Genomic DNA, 6,000 nt, shown 5'->3' with positions numbered 1-6,000 from the left:
ATAGTAAGTACTTAATAATGGATTGTTGATTCATTCATTCATTCATTCCCTATCTCCAGGGTCATCATAAGGAAATATTTTGGTCTGTAAAGTGATACAACAATGCAAGTTGTTACTATTATTATGACTGTTAAATGTCCCATTTATACAGGGTACTCCCATTGTTTCTATTTTTCTCAACTATGTCAAGAAGCATAATGGTTCAATTGATCAGTCCAGTCTAATGCTATCACAATTATTGAAACCTAATCAGAATATGTCCAATATTCCCCATACTAAATCTGGTAATCCTGTCAACCTCAAAAACACATGATGTGAGATGAGACAGCAGAGTATTTGAAAGAAAGAGCTGAGGCTTCGAGTGGGCTGCAAACTTGATAGGAATAAATAGTGTAATGAGGAAGTCTTGAAAACAAATGTGATCTTAGGCTGCAACCAGAAAAGTAGGGTCCAGCTCTTTGGAGGTGAGAGTCCCACTGTAATTTGCTCTGCTCAGACCACATCTGGAGCATCGAGTTAAGGAGTTTTTTTGTATATCTTAGGAAGGAGGTTTATAAATTGGAAAACATTCAGAGAAAGGCCCAGGGGAGTGAAAGTGCCTCACAACCCTACTATGTAAAGATAAGTTGAAGAGAGAGAGAGACAGAGAGAGAGAGAGAAAAAGTAAGAGAGACAGAGAGAGAGAGAGAGTGAGAGAGGAGGAGGAGGAGGAGGAAGAGGGAGAACTTTCAGATGTTCAACTATTTGAAGGATCATCTTATAAAAGAAGCATTTGATGAGTCCCCTTGGCACCAGGGTTCAGAATCAAGAGCAATGAACCATATTTCTATTTGACACAAAGAAAAAGCAACTACAAGAAGTGTCATCCCAGTTATAGGTATCAAAAGTGGAATGGGTTAACTTAGAAATATTGGTTCGTCTTTCCAAGAAACTGTCAAGTTGAGGCTGGATTACCACTTGTCACAGATGACACACAGAGAGAAACATTTCCTCAGGTTCAGTTTGGCCTTGGTGACCTCAGAGATTCCATCTACCTCAGAGATTCTATGAGTATAAACCTAGTCAGACTGTGTCCTGCATGACTCCAAATCAATCCACCAATCACACCAATGTCAAAAACCCAAGATGTGGCATAAGATAACAGATTATCTGTAAGAAAGAGCTGAGGTTGCTTGTGCTGGCCACATACATTTGCTTCAGTGTAATTCTTGAAACCTGAGTATTGATCGTTCCATTTCTAAGTATGGGCTATTAAATAATTTTGCAAAGGAAATGATCTATTTAAAGATAGTTTTTTTCAGTTACACATTATCTTATCCAAGTCTTGGTTCATTTTTTTTAACTGTTAGAATCATAGGGTCTGACTTTTTGTTCCTTCTGTAGCAACTGTTAATTTCTTACACCTGGGAAAAAGATGACCTTCCCCACCCCCCCAATTACCTCAAGTGGCCCAGACACTTAAATTCAGAGCTTCTTACCGAGCAAGGACTGTTTTTACTGCCTTTTCCCCCATTTTTGTTGTATTCCCAACACTTAGCATGTACCTGACACATAGTAGGCACTTAAATGTTTGTTGACTTGATTTGATGGTTATACTCCCTAAGTTCATTATACTCCAAAAATATGAAATTTCATTTGCTTGAATGCCCCCTCCACTGTTGCAAAACACAATAGAAGACTTAGAATCACTTACAATTCTGAATATGAAGGCTTTAAAAAATTCAGCCTCTTAACCTATTCCAAGTCTTGTCCTTGTCTGTTGCTCCTTTCTTATCCAAGCAAATAAGGACTCTCTAGTTCTCTTATAGTTCCACATAGTGCTTTCAATTCTGTAGTGTAATCAACCATTCCTTCAGTTTCACAGGCAAAACAATTATGAGTCTCAAATTTCTTTGCCATTTTCCCCATACATAACGAGGACAAAATCCTCTGGAGTCCTTTTCTTCCTCCCTTCCCAAGACATTGTTCTTGCCCACAAACCCTTCTTTTCTCTTCTCTTCTGTGTCTCCACCGTGGCCAGCCCCATTTGTAAGAAATGCTTTGAGGTAAGGAATGGCGGATAGGGAGTGGACCTTTAGCTCCTGGGGTAGGACTCCGCTCCCAATGCAGGTTGGCACCTTTCCTGCGAATCATGAATCTACCTAGAACATTAACAATTTCAATAGGTTGCATGAGGTCACATAGCCAATATGGTACAGAGGACTTTCTAGCTCTGAGGCCACTGTGTCAGTCTGCCTCTCATCCTTTGGGAAAGATACTTTTTATTTTTACCAGTTACTCAAATGGGAGAAAGACAGACAAGACAATATTCCAATACTTGATAAACTCAAATAGTTCCCTATCCTTTAGTCTCTTCCTTCCCTTTCTGTCTATCTTCATTCTGCTCCTCAAACAGAGCTATTGCTTAGTTGTAAAACTTGCAAGACCTGTTCTTTGGGATCCTACTTTCCTATCTGTCAGTCATTCACTAAGTACCTAATATGTGCAAGACCTTATCCTAAAAACTGTCTCTCTCTCTTCCCCATCTATTTTTCAGCTCTCTGAAACTGGCCTCCCTGTAACCACTTCTGCAGCTGTGATTAGCATCCCTGGAGGAAGTCAAATTGAAGGTCAAACTTCTGGACAAGGTGAAACTTATTGAGTATCAGGCCTCTTGAGCCCATTCACACAAACTACCTCTCGAAACTCTGTCCACTCTTATGAATGTAAAGAGGGGACAAAAGAATTGGTGAGTGAGTCTTGTAGCTTTAGAGCTTCCTGAGAGGTCCAGATGAGCTCTTGTAGGGCATGCTATAGAAGACAGTGCCATGGAGATGTAGAATAAGTGACTGCTAATGTTATCTGACTTTGTGAAATCCATATTTCTATGGAAATGAACTTACAGATGCTGACAGTTGCTTGCAGAATGAACTGCTTCCCATCCTTGGCAGCACCATCCATGGGGTTGTCCAGGACACTGTGTGTGGGAGTATGATTATGTTGATTGCTTCCCCAATGGTGAAGTAGATCTTTCATGGTTTCTTTCTCCAATGAAGACAACAACTGAGCTTAAACAATACTGAGTCTGCAACTACAGGCTATACTCAGCATCAAGCATTTATTAAGCAGCTACTATGTGCCAGGCATTGTGCCAAGTGCTGAGGATATAAAGAAAGGTAAAAGAACTACCCCTACCCTCAAGGAGCTCATGATCAAATGGGAGAGATAATGTGCAAACCATTATGTGCCAACAAGATATAGACAGGATAAACTGGAAATCAGATTTGGAGATAAAATATTACCAATATTCAGAAAAATCTGGAAATTTTCTGACAACAGAAGAAGTACTAGAATCCAGATAACAAAAAAATCATTAAATAAGTAACTTTTCAATTCTCTTAATTGAACTGAATTAAGCCTCATTTCCCTGTCTTTTGTTGAGTTTTTTTTTCAATGCCTGTATCATATCAATGAATGCTGATTTTGGCCTCTGTGAATGAAGCAGCATTGGTTCTTCTCATTCCATTGTTGTATATTAACAATGATGACTAATGGAATGTTTTATCCACACAGCAGGAAATTGAATTAAGAAGTCTACTTGTCTAAGCACACTTTTCTTCAGGGAAAATAACAACAATAAACCACTAGGAAAAAAAAGATATCACTTGCCAGCTAAATTGTATTTGTAGTTTGCAAAACGAAAGTCATATGTCACCTCAATTTACTAAACATATTTGATTCTCTCCATTTCATTTCATATTGCTTTATTGTCAGTTAATGGGACAGTTGAGCACAAATAGAAACTTTCTCTTTTATAGTCCAACAAATGGGGTCAGATCCATTCGAACTTGATCCAACATTTGTGACATCACAGGTGCTGCCATAGTGATGACCAATGAGTTCACAAACATTGGATTGTGGCATCACTGAACAATAAATGAATCAGGCAGCAGGAGGAGGGACAGAAGAGAGAGGAGGAGATAGAGTATAAAAGCAAGACTTCTATTTATATTCAGACAGCTTGGTAAGCAGCATTGATAGGAAAGGAGGTACAGAAAATATACTCCAATTTAATGAAATTTGGGTAAAAAGGTTTGTTGGTTGTAAGCATAAAGAAGATCATCTGTTGTGAGTAGATGCCATGAAAGTTACCAGTTATAGAAACATTAGAACCTAGATTCAGAGAATTCTTGTAAAAATATTACCCATTTCATCGTTAAAATGACTTCACTTGTGGAATACATTTTTTAAAAAAGGTTCAATACAATGTCCATGTAAATGCCTTTGGCTTAAACTATAGAATAAAGTGGATTGCTGGTTCTTTATGGTACATGCTATTGATATCAATGGTCTATAGTGGTTTATTGCTATTCAGTACTTAAACCATACCTGAACTTCATAGAATATACTGAAAAGATGTTGGGTCTAGAAAAAAAATAAAATAACACACAAAGAACACATCTGCAAAAGATTAGCAACAACAAACATTTTTCAAACATCCAGTAGATCCATGGCACCAAACCTGGGGATTAGGAAGGGCAGATTACTCATCATTCCCACACCCTAGAAACTTACCATCTTCAGGGCCAATAGGAACAGATTGTTTTCACCTTGTTCCCAAGGCACTCTGCAAATGAGCCAATGGTTAAACAGCAGGGCTAATCACCTTCACCAGTGACAGGTGACCTGGATCTGGAACAATGATAATATAACAAACTCTGAAGTTCTGACTAGCAAGTAAGTACTGGAAGGCCAGTGAAACTTAGGAAAATAGTATAATTGATGATTATAACTGAAGGGGACCTTAAGGAGTATAATACAACCCTTTTCATATGTGAAGAAATGGAATTCCAGAAAACTATATTGACTTGTTTAAAACTTAAATGACAGGAACTGAGCCTAGAATTCAAGTCTCCTTATCAATCAGAGAAATCCCATTTCTGTCAGACAACATGGGTGGTTGAATGTTGGAAAAGAGTAACAGACTGTAGATTTTGCAGTCAAACATGGACTATTCCTACAAATTGTGTAACTTTGCCCTGCTTTTGTAATCCTAATAGGAAATTCAGAATCATAACTAACATGACTATTTACTTATTTCTTTTAAAGATTTAATTTTTTTTTTTAGTTTTCAACGTCCATTTCCACAAGATTGTGAGTTCCAAATTTTCTCCCCATTTTCCCCTCCCTCATCCTTGATGTCATGCATTCTGATTACTCCTTCCCCAAGTCTGCCATCCCCTTTATCATTCCCTCCTCTTATCCTCTTCCCCTTTACTGTCTTTAAGGGCAAGATAGATTTCTGTACCTCATTGCCTGTATATCTTATTTTCCAGTTGCATGTAAAAACAATTTTTTAACATTTATTTTTAAAATTTTGAGTTCCAAATTCTCTCCCTTCTTCCCTCCCCACCCACCCCCATTGAGAAGGCAAGCAATTCAATATGGGTTATACATGTGTTGTTATGCGAAACAGCTCTATAATAGTCATGTTGTGAAAGACTAACTAGATTTCATTCCATCCTATCCTACCGCCCAATTAGTCTATGTTCTCCTTTGACCTTGTCTTTTTTCTAAAGTGTTTGCTTCTGACTATCCTCTCCCTCAATCTGCCCTCCCTTCTAACATCCCCTCCTTCACCTCATTCCCTTCCCATCTACTTTTCTGTATGGTAAGATACCCAGTTGAGTGTGTATATTATTCCTTCCTTCAGCCAAATCCAATGAGAGTAAGATTCTCTCATTCCCTCTCACCTCCCCTCTCTTTCCCTCCATTGTAAAACCTTTTTCTTGCCTCTTTTATGTGAGATAATTTACCCTATTATATCTCTTCCTTTCTTCTCCCAATATATTCCCCTTAATTTCATTTTTGAGATACCATCCTTTCATATTCAACCCTTCATATTCACCTTGTACCCTCTATCATCTATCTATCTATCTATCTATCTATCTATCTATCTATCTATCTATCTATCTATCTATCTATCTATCATCTATCTATCATCTATCTATTTATCTACTT

The sequence above is a fragment of the Notamacropus eugenii genome, chromosome 4 (genome assembly GCF_028372415.1).
Source record: "Notamacropus eugenii isolate mMacEug1 chromosome 4, mMacEug1.pri_v2, whole genome shotgun sequence".
In the NCBI taxonomy this organism is placed as follows: Eukaryota; Metazoa; Chordata; class Mammalia; order Diprotodontia; family Macropodidae; genus Notamacropus; species Notamacropus eugenii.
The sequence above is the reverse complement of the archived record's forward strand: the minus strand, read 5'-3'. Positions refer to the sequence as shown.